This window comes from Octopus sinensis, linkage group LG1, assembly GCF_006345805.1.
Source record: "Octopus sinensis linkage group LG1, ASM634580v1, whole genome shotgun sequence".
Classification (NCBI taxonomy): Eukaryota; Metazoa; Mollusca; class Cephalopoda; order Octopoda; family Octopodidae; genus Octopus; species Octopus sinensis.
In genome coordinates this window covers 56,895,436-56,909,774 of record NC_042997.1, presented here as the reverse complement: position 1 = coordinate 56,909,774, position 14,339 = coordinate 56,895,436, and the positions used below count along the sequence as shown (strand labels likewise).

Below are 14,339 nucleotides of genomic sequence, written 5' to 3'. Positions count from 1 at the left end.
TGTAAGCCTAGTACTTATTCTATCAGTCTCTTTTGTCGAACCATTAAGTAACTGAGACAGAAACATACCAACATTCGCTGTCAAGTGATGTGGGTAGGGGAACAAACAGTCACACACACACAAATACTCTTTTACTTGTTTCAGTCATTTGACTGCGGCCATGCTGGAGCACCGCCTTTAATCGAGTAACTCGATTCCAGGACTTATTCTTTTGTAAGCCCAGTACTTATTCTATCGGTCTCTTTTACCGAACCGCTAAGTAACGGGGACATAAACACACCAGCATCGGTTGTCAAGCAATGCTAGGGGGACAAACACACTCACACAAACACACACACGCAAATATATATATACATATATACGACGGGCTTCTTTCAGTTTCCGTCTACCAAATCCACTCACAAGGCTTTGGTCGGCCCGAGGCTATAGTAGAAGACACTTGCCCAAGGTGCCACGCAGTAGGAATGAACCTGGAACCATGTGGTTGGTAAACAAGCTACTTACCACACAGCCACTCCATGTATATAAATTATACACAGGGTGCTGGATTGGCAGAATCATTGAAATGCTTTGTGATTTTTCTCCTGGCATGTTACAGTCTTAGTTCAAATCGCACCAGGACAATCATCTTTGCCTTTCATCCTTCCTTCATTTATAAAATAAAGTGACCATCTGTATTTTCTCAGAAATAAAATTATTGATAATAGATATTTCTGTAACTACAAGAAGTGAACAACATTTTTATCAGAAGTTTACAAAGAATTTCTCATCCCAATCTTTCCCTCTGTGTATGTGTGTATGTGTGTGTGTGTATTTATCTTCCATATGCTGCTTTGTGTATATCTGCAAATATGCTTTACTCCAAATCACGCCACACATTTCAAACATTAATCATATGAACTGATATTAATTGAATATCTCAGAGATAGTAGTTTGTATCAGAAGGGAATTCGCATAGCAAGACAGTTATGTATGTTGGTATATTCAACTGTAAACATATCTGGCAACAGCTAGATATACTAACAGATTAGCATTGATTTAGAAGATTTAAACAAACACCTGTTAAATTAGTGATTACATCATATATTTTAAAATCTAAAATGAAAGATGACATTGACTATGTCAGGCAATTTTTCTATGATGTTTTCTTTATTTTGCCGGCTTTTAACATAAAAAAACAACTTGTCGTTTAGAATTTAAGATACTGGTGACCTTTCTATGTTTTTCAGGCTTGGTTTATCAATCACCATGTTATCTAAAGTGCCCTTCCTTTATTTTTTAAGCTGGTATAGTGTGATTTAAGAGAGGTTTGGCAAGATTTTATTCGTTTAGAATATAATTAACTAAGTATATGAACAATAACAACAAACGTTTGTCAAAAAGACATACTTAATCTATTAATTACATACAGCAGCAGGGAATACTGTCATTTCCTTCTAAAATATTTTAAGACAATTCAAAACATTTGTAACATTACAGTAGGTGATTGCAAGGGTGAGTTACAGAAAATGATCTTTGATTGTTAATGTGACTGCTATTTGTTGCATGTTAAACAATACTATATCAGCAAAATGTTGAGGTAGTTTGTTATATGAACTCTTACACTTATAACTATGAATTGTAGTAGACTTTTTTGGTAGACTTTACTGAGAAAAAAGTAGCTCTATGTCTATTTTACAAGCCATTATGGATTGTATGCTTATAATCAAACATTTGCCTTTCCGTACCTCAGGATATGGTTTTAGAACAAGATTGTTTGATAATGTTTTCCCACTCCCTCTTCTGCATATTTGTTTCCTCACTCCTCTTTATTCATATTTTGACTAAAATATTTTCTGTCAGAATATTAAATAGTTTTTATACAAGTAGGGTATAGGAATGCCTGAAAGAAATTAACAGTGCAGCGACAATAAGAATGTAAGGTCAGAAATGTCAGGGTAATAGACGGGTCCATGATAATTTAATATGACCATGATAGCGTCAGAAAACTGAACCAAAAGAGAAGTGCTGAAAAGTTGTTGACTTGGCACTGTTCCTGCTACTCCATCATCATTATCATCATCATCATCATCGTTTAATGTCCGTTGTCCATGCTTGCATGGGTTGGACAATTTGACCAGGGCTGGCAAGCTGGAAGGCTGCACCAGACTCCAGTCTGTTTTGACATGGTTTCTACAGCAGGATGTCCTTCCTAACACCAACCACTCTGAGAGTGTAATGGGTGCTTTTATGTACCACTGGCATGGGTGCCATTTGTGTGACACTGGTATCTGCCATGACTGTGATTTTACTTGGCTTGATGGATCTTCTTCTCAAGCATGACATAATACCAAAGGTCTTGGTCATTGTTTCTGTGAGGCCCAACGTTACTCCCTACTATAATAATTATGATATCATCATCATTGTCATCAACATCATCATTGTCGTTGTTATCATCATCATGATCATCATCATTTTACCCACTTGCATGAGTTGAACAGGTCTTTCCTAGTGCAGCATTTTGCTATGTGTCACAATCACATACATTTTTGTACAGTTCAGCTTTATCAGATCAGCTTTCTCAACTGCACCCCATAACTTTCTTAGTTCTTTCACAGGTCCTTCCACTTGAACTGCTTGGCACTTTTTAACTCAATTGTCATCTTCCATATGCATTACATGTTTGTACCAGAACTGTCACTTGCATTTTACATCTAATTCCTCTTTTACACAGATTTTCTCTCAATTCAGTTGTGCTCCATCATTTATCAGCATCAATATTACACATCCAGGTGACTGTATTTACTTTTTTCTTTCTAGCCTACACATATCCATTTTCAGTGCTCATGTTTCATTACCATGCAACATTGCACTTCATACACAAGCTTCAAATAATCAACCTGTTACTTAAAAAGAGAATCTATTTGTTGCCTGCAGAGATAACAGCTACTGAACTTTCCCCAACCTATTATTATTCTGACCCCTATACTTTTGGAACAGCTACCTCTACTGTTAATTAGGTCACTTATATACCCAAAACTACCAACTACTTCTAGGGAGCCTTCCAAGCATTTGAAAGAATTTATTTCAAGGCTGTTCTTATTGCTAATTATTCTTGTAGATCTGTTAGTCTATCTGTGACCTCACAACATCTCATGGGCACCCATAATTTACAGTGGCCAGACCATATGGAATTCCTGTATATTCTTTTTTTATACCTCCAGAGTAGTTACTTCCCAGATGACAGTATAGTTCTATCTGCTTACCATTTACCTAAAAACTTTGTTTTCACTACATTTATTTTGAAGCTGCTCAGTACTAGACCTGGTTCTTATGACTGAAATTTCTACACTAAATCTTTATCAATTTCAACTATGAGAACTACACCATTAGTATACAAGAGTTCCCACATATGAATGGTCTTAAACTTTGGTTAGAAGCTGGAGAACTATAAACATAAAGGCTAGTGAACACATCATCATCATCATCATCATCATCATTTAGCGTCCGTTTTCCATGCTAGCATGGGTTGGACGGTTCAACTGGGGTCTGGGGAGCCCGAAGGCTGCACCAGGCCAGTCAGATCTGGCAGTGTTTCTACAGCTGGATGCCCTTCCTAACGCCAACCACTCCGAGAGTGTAGTGGGTGATTTTATGTGCCACCGACACAGGTGCCAGACGAGGCTGGCGAACGGCCACGCTCGGATGGTGTTTTTATGTGCCACCGACACAGGTGCCAGACGAGGCTGGCAGACGGCCACGCTCGGATGGTGTTTTTATGTGCCACCACACCGACACAGGTGCCAGACGAGGCTGGCAGACGGCCACGCTCGGATGGTGTTTTTATGTGCCACCGACACAGGTGCCAGATGAGGCTGGCAGGTGCCAGACGAGGCTGGCAGACGGCCACGCTCGGATGGTGTTTTTATGTGCCACCGACACAGGTGCCAGATGAGGCTGGCGGACGGCCACGATCGGATGGTGTTTGTTACGTCCCCAAAGCACGGAGGCCAGTCTATGCGGTACTGGCTACGGCCACGTTCGGATGATTTTCTTGTGTGCCACCGGCACTGGTACCACAAAGATACAAATTCCATTTATGCTCATCTATTTTGATTTGTTTTGATTTGATTTGATTTGATTTTCACTTGCCTCAACAGGTCTTCACAAGTGTCACAAGAAGGAAGGTATGCACAGGTGGACTGTCTACGTCGCCGGGTCTTCGGATGGTGTCTTTATGTGCCACCGACACAGGTGCCAGATGTGGCTGGCGAACGGCCATGATCGGATGGTTTTCTTGTGTGCCACCGGTACTGGAACCACAAAGATACAAATTCCATTGATGTTCATCTATTTTGATTTGGTTTGATTTTCACTTGCCTCAACAGGTCTTCACAAGTGTCACGCGTGTCACACACTTGCCTCAACAGGTCTCCACAAGTGTCACACACTTGCCTCTGCCTCAACAGGTCTTCACAAAGTGTCACACACTTGCCTCTGCCTCAACAGGTCTTCACAAGTGTCATAAGAGGGAAGGTATGCACAGGTGGACTGACTACGTCGCCGGGTCTTTGGATGGTGTTTTTATGTGCCACCGACACAAGTGCCAGGTGAGGCTGGCGAACGGCCACGATCAGATGGTGTTTGTTGTGCCCACAGCACGGAGGCCAGTCGATGCGGTACCAGCTACGGCCACTTCGGATGGTTTTCTTGTGTGCCACCGGTACTGGAACCACAAAGATACAAATTCCATTGATATTCATCTATTTTGATTTGGTTTGATTTTCACTTGCCTCAACAGGTCTTCACAAGTGTCACACACTTGCCTCAACAGGTCTTCACAAGTGTCATAAGAGGGAAGGTATGCACAGGTGGACTGACTACGTCGCCGGGTCTTCGGATGGTGTCTTTATGTGCCACCGGCACAGGTGCCAGATGAGGCTGGCGAACGGCCACGATCGGATGGTGTTTGTTGTGCCCACAGCACGGAGGCCAGTCGATGCGGTACTGGTTACGGCCACGTTTGGGTGGTTTTCTTGTGTGCCACCGGCACTGGTACCACAAAGAATACAATTCCACTGATGTTCATCTATTTTGATTTGTTTTGATTTGATTTGATTTTCACTTGCCTCAACAGGTCTTCATAAGTGTCACAAGAAGGAAGGTATGCACAGGACTGACTACGTCCCAGGTCGGGGCCACGGGTTATGGCCTGACTAGTCTTGCCAGGTCTTCTCATGCACAGCATACTTCCATAGGTCTCGGTCTCTAGACATTTCCTTAGTGAGACCTAAAGTTCGAAGGTCGTGCTTCACCACCTCGTCCCAGGTTTTCCTGGGTCTACCTCTTCCACAGGTTCCCTCCACTGCTAGGGTGTAGCACTTTTGCACACAACTATCTTCAGCCTTTCTTGTCACATGACCATACCAGCGCAGCCGTCTCTCTTGCACGCCACAACTGACGCTTCTTAGGTTCAGCTTTTCTCTCAAGGAACTTACACTCTGACGATTATGAACACTGACATTACACATCCATCGGAGCATACTGGCTTCATTTCTTGCGAGCTTACGCATATCCTCAGCAGTCACGGCCCATGTTTCACTACCATGTAGCATGGCTGTACGTACACATGCATCATACAGTCTGCCTTTTACTCTGAGCGAGAGGCCTTTTGTCACCAGCAGGGGTAAGAGCTCTCTAAACTTTGCCCAGGCTATTCTTACTCTAGCAGTTACACTTTCAGCACACCCACCCCCGCTACTGACTTGGTCTCCTAAGTAGCGGAAGCTATCAACTACTTCTAGTTTGTCTCCCTGGAACGTGGCAGAAGTTGGTCTCTGCATATTTCCAGTGTTTATTGCTCCTGAGCATTTGCCACAGACAAAAACTATTTTCCTAGTTAGCCTTCCTTTGACATTGCTGCACCTCTTATGTGTCCATAGCTTACACTTGGTGCATCTTATAGAGTTTCTACCTACACCTTTTTTACAGATCGAGCAGGGCCATCTACCTGAAGGCGTTTGTGATTGATCTACCTTCCTACTTATTAGAACTTTGGTTTTGGCTAGGTTGATTCTAAGGCCCTTCGATTCTAATCCTTGTTTCCACACCTGGAACTTCTCCTCCAGTTCTGATAGTGACTCAGCAATTAGAGCAAGGTCATCAGCATAGAGGAGCTCCCAGGGGCAACCTGTCTTGAATTCCTCCGTTATTGCCTGGAGGACTATGATAAATAGGAGGGGACTGAGGACTGAACCTTGGTGGACCCCAACCTCTACCCGGAATTCTTCACTGTACTCGTTGCCCACCCTCACCTTACTAGCAGCGTCTCTGTACATGGCTTGCACAGCTCTCACCAACCATTCTTCTATCCCTAGTTTCCTCATTGACCACCAGATAAGGGACCGGGGGACCCTGTCAAAGGCTTTCTCCAAGTCAACAAAAGCCAGGTACAAGGGCTTATCTTTGGCTAGGTATTTCTCCTGCAGCTGTCTTACCAGGAATATAGCATCAGTAGTACTTTTCCCTGGCACGAACCCAAACTGCATATCATCTAAGGTAACTCTCTCTCTAATTAGTTCGGCTACAACCCTCTCCGTAACCTTCATTACCTGATCCAGCAGCTTGATGCCCCTGTAGTTATTTGTCTCTAGGGCGTCGCCTTTACCTTTGTAGCAGTTGACTATTATGCTGCTACACCAGTCATTGGGTATGACCCCCTCGTGTATCACCTGGTTAACTATACGGGTGACTAAGCTATAGCCGACACCACCAGATATTTTGAGCATCTCTGCAGTAATTCCTGATGGGCCTGGGGCTTTCCCTGTTTTCATGCTTCTAATTGCCTTATCTACTAAGGAACTGTTAACTCGGATTGCTGGTCCCTCTGTTGGGTCGACATTCGGCAGACTCTCTTTATCCCATTCATTTTCTTCATTCAGCAACCTATCATAGTGGCGTCTCCAAGTCTCTCTCTTTGCACCCTCATTAAGTGCAAGTGAACCGTCCTCCTTGCGAACACATTTCTCTCCTACCACGTCACGATTCTCTCTCACACACTGTCTTGCAACACGAAATACCTCAAGTCTTTCATCCTCACGACGCAGGACATTGGCAAATTTTTCCTTCTCTGCTTCCCCTCTGGCTAGATAGACCTGTCTCCTGGCTTCCCTTCTGGCAGACTGATACACTTCCCTGCTACCACCGTTCTTCCAGGCCTTCCAAGCCTGTTTCTTTTGTCTAATAGCCCTGTCAACAATATTGTTCCACCACCACGTTATTTTGGGTCTTAAGGGGACTTTGCACCAGCCACAGATCTGGTCAGCGGCTTTCAGCAGGTTGTCCCTCAGAAGCGTCCAGTTGTCTTCTACCCCATGCGTAGCTATACTCCCTTCCATTTCGTCTAAAGCTTCAAATAACATATCTCTAAATCTCTGTCCATTCGCAGGGTCTTTAAGCTTCCAGACCCTTCTTCTCCATGTTGGTCGTCTTCTAGTCGCCCTCTTAGTCCTGATCCTAAAGTCACTAACTACCAGTCTATGTTGTGGGGTGCATTCTTCACTTGGGAAGGTTTTGGCATTTATAAGCAGCCATCTTTCCCTTTTTCTGGCAAGGATGTAGTCGATTTGGCTAGTATGCCGGCCCGATCGGTAGGTGACCAGGTGGCTTGTCGGTTTCCTGAAGTTAGTGTTGCAAATCATAAGACTATTCGCATCGCAGAACTCCAGCAGCCTGGTTCCCTCCTCGTTGCGGGAACCATAACCGTAGCCTCCATGCACGCCATGGAAGCCCCCAGCACGTCGTCCAACATGCCCATTGAAGTCACCAGCCACAAAGAGAAGGTCCCTGTCGTTCGTCAATGATGTGGTCTGCAGTAGGGTGTCATAGAAACAGTCTTTCTGTCCATCAGGTAGCCCTGGCTGAGGGGCATAGGCCGATATAATAGTTGCTAAACTATGGTGGAGCACTAATCTAATCTTAATTATTCTGTCACTTACTCTGACTACCTCGATTACCTTATCTACCCATTTTTCGGCGATAAGCATGCCCACACCCCCGACTCCGTCAGTATTCCCAGCCCAGAAAATCTTGTACCTCTGTCCTTTGCCTGTGAGGAACCTAGCAGAACCTCCTCTCCACCTCACTTCTTGAATGCAGCATATATCAAACCACCTCCGTTCAAGCAATTCAACTATCTCGCCAGATCTGCCTTTCAGTGTGCCGACGTTGAGGGTGCCAACCCTGAGGCTGTGGGTGGGGGTGGAAGTGGTATTGGTCCTAATAGCGTCATGTACCTGAAAAGAAAACTCGCGTTTGGCAGTATTCATAGACAAACAATGGAACTTAAGTTCAAACCTCGTATACAACACTAAACATATCTTGCAATGACTGAACACTACCTTTTATGGAAGGAGGTGGGGGTGGCGTAAGACTTTGAGTGTATAAGGGAGACAAGGATGAGAAAAATTTAGGACTTCCTGTACCGGTGGCGGGGGTGGGAGGCGGGTGCACCGCGAAAACCGGGCTAGTAGCTATAAATAAATACCTAAATTTTGCCTAACCTATGGGAGAAGCGTGGACGATAAGGAGCTATAAATTATAAATACATTTATTCTATATCTACGAGGCGTGAGACTGATCGATAAAATAAAATAAAATTAGGGGCAAGCTTTAAGATTAAATATATATTTAACACAAGACACGAGACAACGATATATAATAAGATGAACTATAGAATTAGAATTATATGTACATATAAAAAAGACACAAGGCGTGAGGCTAAATTCACAAGTCATAACAATAATACTAATAGAGATAAAACAGGGCTAACTAAAAGATCAGATCAGTTGCAGATAGTTAAGTAGGTACACGGGTTGAAATTAAATATAGATTGCTTAGCTTGGATTCATATTTCGTATTTCGTATTTTCGTAGGGAGTCGGATACCAGTCTGAATTCAAGTGAGGCCGTTGAAATCAGTCGCTGGTTTATATGCATATAGGGTGGCGGAGAACGGGGGGGGGGGGCGAATGGCGATCGAAAGAGATATAAGACAATTGAAGAGGAACGGGGGGGTCGTGGCCCACCAAGAATCGGCCGGCAGCCATTTCTTCCTTCCTTGGGAGAGAAATAGTTATTAGTAGCTATAAATAAATACCTAAATTTTGCCTAACCTATGGGAGAAGCGTGGACGATAAGGAGCTATAAATTATAAATACATTTATTCTATATCTACGAGGCGTGAGACTGATCGATAAAATAAAATAAAATTAGGGGCAAGCTTTAAGATTAAATATATATTTAACACAAGACACGAGACAACGATATATAATTAAGATGAACTATAGAATTAGAATTATATGTACATATAAAAAAGACACAAGGCGTGAGGCTAAATTTCACAAGTCATAACAATAATACTAATAGAGATAAAACAGGGCTAACTAAAAGATCAGATCAGTTGCAGATAGTTAAGTAGGTACACGGGTTGAAATTAAATATAGATTGCTTAGCTTGGATTCATATTTCGTATTTCGTATTTTCGTAGGGAGTCGGATACCAGTCTGAATTCAAGTGAGGCCGTTGAAATCAGTCGCTGGTTTATATGCATATAGGGTGGCGGAGAACGGGGGGGGGCGATAAAATAAAAATAAATGTGCCTTTTAAAGCCTAGCTAGGCTCATGGGCCCGGTTTCCCGATTTCCATAGCGTATGTATTCCCCAGCTGGATGGGACACCAGTCCATTGCAGCATTACTCATTTTTTGCCAGCTGAGTGGACTGGAGCAACGTGAAATGAAGTGTTTTGCTCAAGAACACAACACGTTGCTCGGTCCAGGAATCAAAATCGCAATCTTACGATCATGATGCTGACACCCTAACCATTAAGCCACGTGCCTCCACAGTGAACACATATCCATAATCTAAATTCCTTGCTGAACTCATTACTAATTCTTGTTACTCATGGCATTTCTGTACATATGCACAGCTCTCACAAGCCATTCATTTACACCTTATTTTCTTATAGTGTATGGAATTCTTTCAAAAGTTTTCTCTGGATCAATGAATGCTAGGCTTAGTGGCTATGAATTTCTTCTGTATATATATATATATATATATATACATATCACTAGGAAGAGAACATTGGAACATAGGGTCTGACACGAAGCTGAACTATGTCATTTCTAAGCTAATTATCTTTCATAACTTGGTCTATCAACTTGATGCCTTTGCAGTTGCTTCTGTTGGGAACATCTCCTTTGCCCTTGTAGTAGCTGAATATGATACTGCTATATCTGTCATTAGGTATCAAAAATACCTTAAACTACTTGATTGAATATGAGTGGTTGGGATAAACCCTATTCCACCAGCTATTTTCAACATCTCAACCATTATGATGGTCTGGATCCTTTACCTGCCTTCATATCCTTAATCACACAGCCAACCAATATAGCTATCAACTTCAATAGCCAGCCCTTTTGTTGGGTCTGTTTGCAGTAGCTAGTTTTTCTCCCATGTATTCTCTACATTCAGCAACATCTTATAATATTTCTAAGCTTCTCATCATTAATAAGGATAAGTGTAGCTTTCGTCATTTCAAGATGTCAAGACATCATTCCAATGATGTTCCAAAGCTTAAGTCGCTCAGATGCATTGATAAACTTCTTGCTTTTCATGTCTTTCCAAGCTCCAGCCGACACCTAGCTTCTCACCAAATGACATGCTTCTCTCTTGTCTTCTAATTTTTTGAAATCTGTCTCTTAGCTTTTATGACTCTATCTTCTATACCATTGCATCACTACGTATTCTGATCAGTAAGTATCCAGACTGTTGCCATGGTAACGAAGCTAAAACATGCAGAGTGAAGCTGCTTGGTGCAGATTGACCTTAATCTCTGTTGTGCTTGCACACTAATTTTTAACATTCTAGCTCACTCCCACTGTTTACAGCAGTGTTTGGAAGGGAGATGTGTAGCATGTGATCGCCACATTGACCATGACAGAAAGTTGAGCAGAGAATCTGCATCAAATTTTGCCAAAAGCTTGCTAATATCTGCTCAGAGGCCTATTGCAAACATTTCAAAAAGTTTTCATTGTTCTTGATACAATCAAAGTGATCATGTGCAACTGAAACCCAAGTGTCTTTTTGGCCAGCTGAAAGCAGTTTTGGCACAAACTTAGCAGACATGCATCTCAAACCCAAATCTTCAGTGATAATGGACTGAACTGTAACCAAGCTGCACATCCTCTGATAACTCACAGATGGTGATTCAATGATTTTCTCTCACAGCTGCATGCACATCTGGAATGTTTTCCTCAGTTCTGCTGGTTGCAGGTCTCCTGGAATGTTTGTCAATATTGACATTTTTTGGCCATCTTGGAAACGTCTGAAACACTTGTACACTTGTGTGCGGCTCATATATTCCTCTCCATACACTTTCTTCAACTTTGTGTGGGCCTCTGAGCAGGTATCACCATGATAACTTTCTCTGTCATGGTCAATGCGACAATCACATGCTACATACCTTCCTTCCAAGCACTGCTGTAAACAGTGGAAGTGAGCTAGAACATTAAAACTTAGTGTGTATGCACAACAGAGTTCAAGGTCAATTTTTTGCCAAACGGCTTCACTCAGTGTGCTTTAAGCTTTGTTACTATGGCAACAGTCTGTATACTTATTGATCCGACCTTGTATGTTGCCTTCTCTCAGGATGGCACCTTACTCCATCCACAGATTTAGCTTGTGGATCGCAACAGGTTGTTATATAGAGAAGCTGCCAGTTGTCTATGGTAGAGGTTGCTATCTCCCTCACATTCTCAATATACATTTCACTGAAGACCTTTATGAACATGTATGCTGCAGGGATCTGTCAGTTTCCATACCTTCGAGACACTGTCTAATGTCTCTGAATCAATCAAGTCCTTACTTGAAGTCAGTAATTAGTAGTCTACATTGAGTGGTACATTCTTACCTGGGGAAAAAACTTAGTCTCACAACCATGTTTATATGTGTGTTTACCTGTTTGGTACGTAATCCTGAAGTTAGTGTTGCAAATGATTGGGTTATCTGTAACTCAGATTTCCAAGAGCCTTATCCTTCTTCATAACTTGTACCATATCCATAACCTTTATGAGTATCAATGTAACTACTAAGGTGTTGCTCAATATGTCCAGTAAAGCCATGGTAATTTGGGTTGTGATTTGTTATCAAGGTAGTCTACTAGAAGGCCTCATAGAAATGGTCCATTCACTCATCTGTGAGTTCTGATGGTAGTACACATGCAAAGATAACAGTTATTATGTTTCTTGTGACTATATTTCTTCTTTCACAAACTAAAGTTACTTCATTTATTTAATCTTTTCAAACCAGTGAGTTGCAGTAATTGAGGTAATTAAAGCTTGTAGTACTTGTCATAACTGAGAAGGTGTGGGAAAGTAAGGTAATCCACCTTGCTGTCTAAGATCATCATCATCATCATCATCATCATCATCATCATTGTTTAACATCCGCTTTCCATGCTAGCATGGGTTGGACGGTTCGACCAGAGTCTGGGAAGCCAGAAGGCTGCACCAGGCCCAGTCTGATCTGGCAGTGTTTCTACAGCTGGATGCCCTTCCTAACGCCAACCACTCCGTGAGTGTAGTGGATGCTTTTTACGTGCCAGATGAGGCTGGCAAACAGCCACGATCGGATGGTGCTTTTTACGTGCCACCGGCACGGAGACCAGACGAAGCTGGCAACGGCCACGGTCGGATGGTGCTTTTTACGTGCCACCGGCACAGAAGCCAGTCAGGGCGGTGCTGGCTATAGCCACGTTCGGGTGGTTCTCTTACATGCCACCGGCACTGGTATCACAGCTACAAATTCCACTGATGCCACCTTTTGTAAGCCTCTTATTTTTACCAAACGCCATGGCAAATGTTCAGGTTTACCAAACTGGATAAGCAGACAATGCTTCATCATCATCATCATCATTCATTTAGCGTCCGTTTTCCATGCTAGCATGGGTTGGACGGTTCAACTGGGGTCTGGGGAGCCCGAAGGCTGCACCAGGCCAGTCAGATCTGGCAGTGTTTCTACAGCTGGATGCCCTTCCTAACACCAACCACTCTGAGAGTGTAGTGGGTGATTTTATGTGCCACCGACACAGGTGCCAGACGAGGCTGGCAGACGGCCACGCTCGGATGGTGTTTTTATGTGCCACCGACACAGGTGCCAGATGAGGCTGGCGAACGGCCACGATCGGATGGTGTTTGTTACGTGCCCGCAGCACGGAGGCTAGTCGATGCGGTACTGGCTACGGCCACGTTCGGATGGTTTTCTTGTGTGCCACCGGCACTGGTACCACAAAGATACAAATTCCATTGATGTTCATCTATTTTGATTTGTTTTGATTGATTTTCACTTGCCTCAACAGGTCTTCACAAGTGTCACAAGAAGGAAGGTATGCACAGGTGGACTGACTACGTCCCAGGTAGGGGCCACGGGTTATGGTCTGACTAGTCTTGCCGGGTCTTCGGATGGTGTTTTTATGTGCCACCGACACAGGTGCCAGATGAGGCTGGCGAACGGCCACGATCGGATGGTGTTTGTTATGTGCCCACAGCACGGAGGCCAGTCAATGCGGTACTGGCTACCGCCACGTTCGGATGGTTTTCTTGTGTGCCACCGGCACTGGTACCACAAAGATACAAATTCCATTGATGTTCATCTATTTTGATTTGTTTTGATTTTCACTTGCCTCAAAAGGTCTTCACAAGTGTCACAAGAAGGAAGGTATGCACAGGTGGACTGATTTCGTCCCAGGTAGGGGCCACGGGTTATGGCCTGACTAGTCTTGCCGGGTCTTCGGATGGTGTTTTTATGTGCCAACGACACAGGTGCCAGATGAGGCTGGCGAACGGCCACGATCGGATGGTGTTTGTTACGTGCCCACAGCACGGAGGCCAGTCGATGCGGTACTGGCTACCGCCACGTTCGGATGGTTTTCTTGTGTGCCACCGGCACTGGTACCACAAAGATACAAATTCCATTGATGTTCATCTGTTTTGATTTGATTTTCACTTGCCTCAACAGGTCTTCACAAGTGTCACAAGAAGGAAGGAAGGTATGCACAGGTGGACTGACTACGTCCCAGGTAGGGGCCACGGGTTATGGCCTGACTAGTCTTGCCTGGTCTTCTCACGCACAGCATACTTCCATAGGTCTCGGTCTCTAGTCATTTCCTTAGTGAGACCTAAAGTTCGAAGGTCGTGCTTCACCACCTCGTCCCAGGTTTTCCTGGGTCTACCTCTTCCACAGGTTCCCTCAACTGCTAGGGTGTAGCACTTTTGCACACAACTATCTTCAGCCATTCTCGTCA

At 43.5% G+C, this 14,339-nt stretch overlaps 1 long non-coding RNA gene across 1 annotated transcript; it reads left to right on the top strand.

The window, feature by feature from the left end:
• Positions 1–1,411: 1,411 nt before the first annotated feature.
• On the top strand, positions 1,412–12,434 carry LOC118762487. The gene is made up of 3 exons (XR_004998242.1): positions 1,412–1,494; positions 3,302–3,306; positions 12,347–12,434. It is a non-coding gene; the product is annotated as an uncharacterized LOC118762487 (long non-coding RNA).
• The last annotated feature ends 1,905 nt before the right edge of the window (positions 12,435–14,339 follow it).